A 10,134-nucleotide genomic window follows, 5' to 3' on the forward strand; every position below is an offset into this window, starting at 1 on the left:
GGGAACAGCAGATAAAAATGCTAAAACCTTAAAAACCCCCAAGATTGCAGTTGGAACTACTACTGCACTTTTTAATATTTTGGACATTTAACCTACTATTTCATTAAAGGGACAGGTTGCTTAAAGCTTTTATTTACTGTTTACAATTTTTTTCCCCCAAATTCTTCAGGAAAATACCAGCAAGTTACTGAGTCCTACCATGCATTAAGATTAATTGGTTACCCACTCTTAAGTACCATTCTTAAGTATTTCACTTGTGTTCTGGTATCTTAATATCAACACATATTTGAAAATACAGTGCATAGGGAGACCAAGTATACTTCCCTGATTTAGTACAAGGTTTATACAATCATTTGCTATTACTTTATCAATGTCTTTTTTTTAAGCATAAGGACTTTCTCATACCTAATTTTCCACGTACACTAGACAGCAGTTCTGTACGCCATGGAAGTGTTCTCCAGGCTGAGGACTGAGCCCCTGGTGCGGTTGACACTTTTACTGGGACTTGACCCTTCAGGAGTCTAAATATGTTCAGCTTATCTTCCTCAAGCCAACAGGATATTTCTGGGCAAATAAAACTGGACTAATGAGTAACAAAGATGTTGCTGAATAATCACTTACAGATACAAAGGGGTTTTCTGTTCTTGATAGATTCAAAGCCATTATGCCAAATTCTTTTCTTTCTTAGAACCATGTAACCAATAACCCAAGTTACCCATTGAAACCTGTGTGTACGTCTACATATATACACAAGCATGCAAAGTTCACAGAATTTGCATTTTTTCCATCCTTAATAAAGTCTAGGCATTTGTTCTATAAGGCACAGTACCAGTACACAGGGTCTGCGTAGAACTCAAAGACTGCATGCCGTTTCCATCTAGTTTCCTGGAAAGTAAGACAAATTTTCCTATTATAATAAACAGAATGAGAAATGTGTTCAGTTACAATTTTTATCTCAAGAGCGTGTTGGGCAGGTAAAATTGAGGAATTGTTTTCCCATGTATTTGGGCTCAACCTGCTTCTATCTTTCAGTTTGTTATGAGGTAGTATGATTTATCAGAAATGTGAGCGTACATCAGAAAAAAGTAAATTATGTATTATGAAGTTATGGAAACCTGACATTAAAATGTTGACAAACTAAATCCCAACCGCACACAATGGTTCTGACTGCCTTGCTCATACCTATTCTTGGCTTTGTACACAGTACAAGAATCATTTTCTCCTCTTTGTTTCACTGACTTTTAAAATTCTTCATCTTTCTTACGTTACTGTTGTGGTTTAGCCCCAGCCGGCAACTAAGCACCACGCAGCCACTCGCTCACTCTCCCTCCCACAGCGGGACGGGGGAGAGAATTAGGAAAAACCTCGTGGGTTGAGATAAACATGGTTTAATAGGACAGAAAGAAAGAAGGGAACAATAATGATAATACCAACAAAGGAATGTATAAGAACAAGTGAGGCCCAATACAGAGATTGCTCACCACCCCGTGATTGACAGCCCGTCCCCGAGCAGCGATTTCCGCCCCCCGGCCAACTCCAGTTTATGCACTGGGCATGACGTCGTATGGTAGGGAATATCTCTTTGGCCAGTCTGGGTCAGCTGTCCTGGCTGTGTCCCCTCCCAGCTCCCCGTGCACCCCCAGCCTGCTCGCTGGCAGGCCAGCACAAGAAGCTGGACTGTCCTTGACGGCTCAGCAACAACCCAAAACATCAGCACATTATCAACAGTTCCTCATCCCAAATCCAAAACACAGTCTCATACTAGCTTCTGTGAGGAAAACCAGCTCTATCCTGGCTGAAACCAGGACAGTTACTGAAGCCCAGTCCTATAAGTATGTAGACACAGGTCTACATTTAACATACTACATGTTAAAATTGGTGGAAATGCTTTCATATGTATTTGCAGAAAAGGAGTATTCATTTGTCCAGCTCATATAACCCAATTCAAAGCCCTTTAAGTTCTGCCATCACTTCTCAGTTGACTTTGATGGGTTTTGGATCAATGTTAATTATACAAAATATTTAAAATCAAGTTAAAAAAATCTGTCAAACAAAACCAAAATTTTACTCGCTCAAATAGCTTCATTGTGCCTCAAATATAGTCAAGTAGCTTCCTTCCTACAATCATATTCCCGTTAAAAAAACCAAACCACTGTATTCCAACATTAAAGCAAATTTTGACTAACAGTAGAGATCAGACAGTCAATAAAATACGGATGCTTTTGATATCAGTGAAAGGTTCTAGAGATCTTGATTTATCACCATTGCAGTCCAGTGTTTGGTAGCATACCTATAACTAAAAAAAAAAGGAGGTTGCCCATTTTTCCTCTATGTTCTACATATCTTTTATTAATACTCCTGATCCCAAATTAGGCTCAAGAGCATTTCTGCTCTCCATTCACAGTAGAGCATAAGGCATTCATAGCTAGGAGACAGTCCAAACCTTGGTGTAGCACAACATACATAGCTAGGTCCTCAAGTTCTAAAGGAAAGCACAAATAGTTGCTTAGAGGGTTCATTAAGCTGGAAAAGAAAATCTCCACCTGTTCCATTAAAAAAACAGTATATCTTAGTTTAAGTGTTACACTGACAAATTGTTTAAAAAAATGTGAAGTTAAGGAACTCCTTGCAAGTGTTCCCTTCTGAATCAAAATTTTGCTTAAAATCACACAACTATAATTAATTTTAGATACATAAGCACATGTTAACCTCTAGTAACCAAGTAGGTGGAGCCAATCTGACAGTTCCCTGTTGCAACCTTCTGATGTGTTGGGAGTTAAAATTTCAGAGCCAATTACCATGGAAATTATGATCTGCAGCCCAAAACAGCAGACAGATTTTTCCACAGAATGATACTTACAGCAATCACTCCAAGATCCTTTTTCACAGTCACACGAATATACATAAAATTGCAACAAGAAAGATGCTTGAGTGAATATTTGCTACATCAGTGATGAGGAAGCATTTTAAAAACAGACACTACATCTTCCAGAAACTCTTCCTGATGGTTAGGCTATTTCTTATGCCTAACAGTGAGCATTATAAGCAAGCCTTAACAAGCATCCGTTAAGTGTGTGGAAATACACAGAGATACAATAGATTGATATTTTTGCTTACCTTGGAATTTGTTGCCCAGTTGCCTCCAAATTCACTGTTGGTTGTACAGCTCCAGCTTACTCCAATTTAAGGCTCCAGTCTTACTGTCTGGACCCTTCAGTGGTTGGGGACAGTCCTTTCCATCTAGCCTGGTTTCAAGGGGGTTTGTTTTTTGGTTTTTAAAAAAAAACAACCAAGAGAATACTCAAGCTAGTAGCATTAGCCCATCTTTTTGTATATCACATCTTGAAGTGAGGTAAGAGGAAGCGTTTTCTTGGATTAGTCTTGGAGACAGTAGTTGCAGGGAAGGGACTCTTGAAGGTATTCAAATTTGAAAACATGAATGAATCTAAACAAAAAAATCAAAGCATAGAAATAAGTATTTTACTGAATTAACCTAATGAATATAACTATTTTGCTAAGTGCATAACTGCAAGTGCATTTTAATATGTTTCTTTCATTTGTGAATGGCAGTATGAGATGCAGCAATGATCAAATTAAACATCTGTTCCCCACCCTGGAAGTCATTAGATCTTAATTCCATAGTAGTAGTGTCAGTCAAATACTGCTTTGCAAGGCTGAGCATACTAGTGCTACTTCCACTTAACGTGATTTTGATAACAATAAGAGTCAGCAAGGGCTCTCTTTAAAAAAATTCTACCTTATGCAGATGAGATGCCTGGTTTGAAAGCACCAGGATCCTGCTCAATATCTTAAGAGAACTTTTGCTGCGTGACCTACCTTTCTTCTGCCCACACACAAGATGCCAAACATCCCTGTTTGAGGCTGTGAGGAGTGCACCAATCCCTAGCACTTCACAGCCAGTTTCCGCATGCATGATTGCATCATCTGCATGCTATCTTTGAATTTCATACAGGGCCACCCCCCCAATTAATGCAGTTCCAACGTTATCTGCCATGTTTATCTTCAACAGAAGATAAAAACTCTGTCACATGTTACATCACGTTAGGACATACTAAGCTATACTGTATCATGCCATAGGGTCTAACTGGATGAATGAATGAGAGCAAGCATGTACCTGCACTTTCAGGCAGCAGACTTGCTGCACTTGACAGCTCACAGGGAACCAAGTACTTAGGAAGAAAATAGAGTGGATCTGCAAGATCACATACTATGAAATATATGTACCTGTTCTGGTAAAATAAGATGTTGAAATGCTTCTGCTGTACCTTCTGCAATGCTCTTGATTGGGAACAGTTGTCCTGATCAGCTGACTGTGTATAGATAAATGTGGGTGTATGTATATATGTATAAAATTCAATTTTTGAAACCCAGCAGCTTTATAGGACTTTGGGGATGGCAACACTGTAGTCCTTAAAAACTCAAGAGCTAGAACAAGGTTATAAACCTCAGTTCCAGGCTAAGGTCTTACGATTGCACTACTGAAATCCGTTCTTCTATTGTATTCTAGACCCCTTTAGAAATTCTCATGCAAGTTAAAAAAAAGCAGAGAGGTAACTTTTGGAGTGGAAAACATCACTGAAGAACCTTCCCTAAATTCAGGGTGCATAGCAATCCAGCAGAGAACAGTCAGCCCGTAGAACCTAGGCATTTTGACCATATAGATGAACACACACAGAGTCAGAAGAACACCTGCTGCAACTTCCTATATAAAGCATATACCTTTGAGAGGTTTTTTGGGTTTTTTTAAAGTACCTAAAGGCCCTTTCACAGTTCCTAATAAATTTCCATCTGATTCCTGCACTAACTAAAGTCTTGTCAACATAAGGAGGAATAGCTGCGGATTCTTAGGAACTTCACCATGAACCCAGAGGTATCCACTTGTGCACCTTATTTTAGAGAGAGAGATCTGCTAGGGCCAGTAAGCTAATACATGTCTAAGTGGAGTGCTAAGAATATCCTCAGAAAGCAAAAATCACTTACAGTAGAGAAAGGAAAAAAGATTGCAGAAAACCTAACAAAGATCAAGTTAATTAGTACAGTGCTTAATTTCTATAGTTTTAAGTAATTCCACAACTGGAGATTCAGCAAATGCTCAAGTGCTTTTTCTATCAGCGTAATGACTCCTCACTTTTTAAATAGAGGAAAACAAAAGTATCCAAGAGGCTACTGAAATAGCAATAGGAATAACCTTAAGATTAACTTCTTTGACTCAAAATCAGACTTATATTGATGGATACTGGGACCTTGCACACTTGTTCATTCTTCCTTCCCCTCTCCCCCATAAATCAACAAGAATTGACTATATTGCTTGAGATAACAGTCTTTAGGTATGGTTATCTTCAAAGGAGGCTATTGACATTAAAAAAAAAACAAACCATGACCATGAGAAGTACTCTTTCTTCTTTAACCTGAGGCTGTCAGTCTTGCAAGATGCAAGGACATTTGTCAAGGCCTGCTTCCCCGAGTTTATTTCAGACAAGATGTCATGGGATCTGAAATGATCATTCATGCAACACCCCCTACCCCCAGCCGAAGTGCTGACTTATATACTTCATGTTAAAGCACAGGGCTCCTTGCATTCTGGATGAGCAGATATGACAAATGAAACCAAACAAATGCACTAGTTAGAAGCTTTTCATGTAAAATTATTTTAGGGTTAAATCACAGTATTACTATGAGGTCATAAGGTATTAAATCCATATGTAGAATAAGAGAGCTCCCTCTGAAATTTATTTAAATAAAGTTATGAATGGTCAGTCTTCACCTAGACTTGAGAATCTTCCAACATTGTACAAGTGCATAAAATGGCTTCATGATGTTCATGTAACAATTTTGCATATTATTGTAAAAATACAGTTACTAATTAAGAACTTTGTAGTTACTACAAAACAGCTACAAACATTGTGATGATGTTTCCTAAGCAGTCTATAACCAGCTAAAGCTATATACAGGTTCTTCCTTCTATATTAAAATTGAAAATATAAACACTAAGTAGTCTATGTATAATATTCTTTTCCTCACAGACTGATTAGCTCTTAGTCAGATGTAATTAAAAAAAACAGGTAGCAATTTGATATTGAAAGTAATTGAATACTATTCAATTTTTAGATAGGTCTATTCCATTTAAACAGGGGAAAAAAACCCAGTGCTGCAGCTGCCATCCTCAGGACTTCTTTAGGCTCTCTGCATCTTGCAGCTGAAGAGCACAAATGAAGTCCAGGAGCTCCCCATGGAATGTTCCAACAGGCATTTCATACCATAACTTTCCCTGACGATGGAGCCAGTGGCTTCACTGAGTTTGATTGGCAAGGTGGAGCAACTGCGCAGTGACACATACAAACATCAAGGAAGCTCCCCTGTGCACAAGGCTCCTAAACTCACGGCCTTGCTGTCCCTTTACTAATTTGCGGTAGCATTCTGGGGTACATAGACAAGGCTTGCAAACAGTTACAGGTTTTGAAAAGACCAACTTTTTACTTGCGTAATCTTAAACGTTAGTGTCAGATCCAAACCATTCTGCCCAGACAAAACTGTATTCTACCACAAGGAGAGGGGGAAACAACAAGTCTTTGGTATCTGGCTACAGGCTCCAGCTACACCCTTGGACAGTTCTGCCCAGTTCCCACACAGAGACAGGTTCTGCAGAGTGAAGGGGAAAGGCAGTCACCTAAAACCATGTGCTCACACACACACCCCCCAGTTCTACCCTGTGCAGAGTACATTTGCCTTTAAATGCATTCCCAGACTGCCTGATTAGTACAGGCATGTAACAAGACCACCACTCTTCTCGCCAAGAAAGTTAACATCTCATGGACCTCAAAAATAATTGCTCCAGAACACAAAGGTAGAACTAGACAGCTGTATTAGGAGAGGCATATTTTGAATGTGCCTTCCAAATCAATTTAACATAGTTAAAAAATGATGAACATATCCAGTGACTATCTGTGAAAATAAGATCAGGGATAATTTCTCTAATAACACATGACAGTCCAGAACAGAAACAGATATTGCCTTATACCTCAATTAAGAGAAAGAATGTAAAGACCATGACCAAAGTCTAGACACCGCTATTTCATAGATTCATATTTCTATAAATACATAAAGTATTCTAAAATGTTTAAAATGTCCCTTTTTTAAAACTGCTTATATACAAATGTAGTGAGATCCCAGTGGTTATGTGCACCTTTGAAGAAGTGTAGTAACAGAAGTAGCCTTTTATTCGTCGCATTCAAGTTTCAAAAACATTTCAGAGTACACACACTTCATCTGTGTGTGATTTCTGGTGGCCAAGTACCTACCCAGACATGTTTACTGAGTGCATGGCACAGGTTTTTTCTTTCCCTCCTTCATGCTGCAGGTGCTTCCTCTGTGACATTTCCTGAATATATAGAAGATACAAACTTCCGCCCAGGTAGGTCAGGTTGTTAATTTATCTAATAGTCTACGGCCTATAATCTTCCTTCCATCTTAAATAACTAAATCCCAAACCATATATTGGGTTCTTTGAAACGAATAGGCTAGTCTTTCTCATCTTAATATCTCTTAGTACTCTTTAGAGCAACTAGGAAAATGTCAACAAGGTTGTTCACATGAGCACTACCAACATCAGAGAGGATTACAGAATCAATAGCTGCCGAGATCTGCTCAGGTAGACTAGCCAGCTTTTCATGCAAGCAGCCCACTGTACTCCAGGTAAAACTGGAGAAATGGCTAGAAAGCTTTAACTCTTTCACGCACACAGAGGAGCTGCCTGTTCACCTCTGTGTGAAGCAGACACAATGCAGAGTTGAAAAGGAGCACATTTGTGATCCACTGTTCACTGTAGCGGTTTGAGAGGTGGGTGCTCCTCTAGCTGTCGCCCTACTGGAATGGAAACTATACCATTTTAGAATGCAACTCACCACCTATGAAAGTTCGTGGGTATGAAAAATAGACAAGGAAGTCAGCCAATGGAAGTTAAAGAAACCTTAAGCTAAAGCAAATGCCATGTATTTTACCATAATACAGAAATACAGCAATAAATACAGCAATAAACCACTAAATACTTATAAGGATTTTTTTAAAATCCTATATAAAAAAGTTTCTTTCCTCATTTCATCATGTAAATTCTATCCAAAATATGCCAAATAATTTCTTCCTATCTTTGCTCTACTTCATTCTAAATCAGGATGGATTACATAACTACTTCATTCTAAATCAGGATGGATTACATAAACTTGGTACTCCGTGGCAATCTGGCCCTTTTTGTCAATTGGTTTTGTTTTCATCAAATCTGCAACCTAGCAACTTTACTACAAAACCAGCAAAATTTTCTTTAGATACAATCTTTAGCAGAGTATAATTTGATAACTTTTTGCTCACTCACAATTGTTAGAAGCTACTGCCACTCTAGAGACTTACTTCCCATATTTACAAAACCAAAAGCAGTTGGGTGGCTCTAAGAATTTGCAATTTGTCATATTTTAAAGGAGAAAATTACATTTTTAATATTTGATGACTGAGGGATTCAAGGACAGTAACATATAGGAAGAGCAGTGGGATTGGCCAGAAGTTCTAAGAAACTTAATTCAATTTAACCTCATTTTAATTTGTAAGAGTCACCATTTTCTCTCTGTGCTGTTATGTTTTAGTGCTGTCCTTTTCCTAAGTGTAACCCAAACTTCGGAATCTGAGATGAATCTGACCCTGAAGATTCCCAAGCTCTGTAGCAACTATTGAAATTGTTCTTATTTTGATGAAGAAATATGGAAGAAGCTTATCCAAATTAAAACCAAACCCAACAATTCAATATTCTTATAAGAATGGACTTGAAGTGGTCCTGTATTTGTATCAGAGTTTTTCCACACAGGTTTATCATCAGCAACATACTGGGGATTTTTGGCATGTGATGTGCTGCCTCATTGATGCAGTGACAGGTCTGCTTAGGACCTATGAAACCAGATGCTACCCATCTTATCTGCACCATCTGCCCTGCCATAGACATGAGAGGATCCAAGTTCAAGTCCTAGCTGTTGTATGTTACATATAAAGAGGATTTAGTTGGCTCGTAGTCAATGATTCCATTCTGTTCTAGGGAGCACTCTCCAATATTCAGGGGATCTGTTCCATATCTTTCTTTAGGACAGAGATGCTGGTGTTTCTTAAAAAAATCAGAACAAAAGTACAGTGCTAGATCACAACAGTACTTCTCTGAAATTCCTATTCTGTGAAATGAGAAATAGTTCCTACTTGTTTTATTTTTCTGCTTTACAGGGAAGCTTGAGTACTCTACTGTTGATGCTAACCATTTGAAAAATAATCCCCTTTCTCACCACCACAAAATACCTCTACCCATGTGTAATCTTTAAAAGATTCTAGAATTAGTCTTCTCCTTCTTACTGCATTGTTTCTATTTATGGTAAATGAGACAGTTATTCAGATTCATGGGACAAAAAAAGACTGAATGCAGGTGCTTGTAACATTACCAAGCTACTCAAAACAGCCCAGAGGGGAGGAGAATGAAAGCACTTTTACTTACTTACTGAACATATAAACCCTGAAGAGTAGACCAGGGTTCACCTGGAGGTTTTGCTTTTCTTTTTTTCGACAAAAAAATTTTCTCTTCCAAAGGAAAGCACTGATTTGACAGAAAAACACACTTTTCACAGACATCTACTTCAGCGGTGTGAAGTAGATACTTACAATGCGGAGAGCACTCATTAAGCCAGTGGAACCAGATGACTCCAGGCAGGACTCGGGAGATAGGTTCAAGCCCAGGCTCCACGCAACACAGCTACATAGGAGGATGGTGCCAAAAAGAAAACCTGTGGCACACGTTCCCCCAGGTAGCCTGAGGCAAAAGGCAAAGTGGGTACGAACACGGGTCTCCCACAACCCAAATTAATATGTGGGCTAGACTAGATCAGGTGAATCCACCCCTCTGGCGAATTTCAGGTTACCCTTAACACAGCATAACACATCTTATTAAGGCTTTTCCCCTTCTAACATTTCAGCGTGCAGTTTCTTGCTTACTCTGGTCACCACATTTGCTACAGAGAAACAGCAACAGATTTGAAAAATCCACAGTTTCTGACTTAGGGCATGGAAAAAATTTTCTTAAAGTTAAGTCTTTTA

Source organism: Phaethon aethereus (genome assembly GCF_964289735.1).
Source record: "Phaethon aethereus genome assembly, chromosome: 4".
Taxonomy (NCBI): Eukaryota; Metazoa; Chordata; class Aves; order Phaethontiformes; family Phaethontidae; genus Phaethon; species Phaethon aethereus.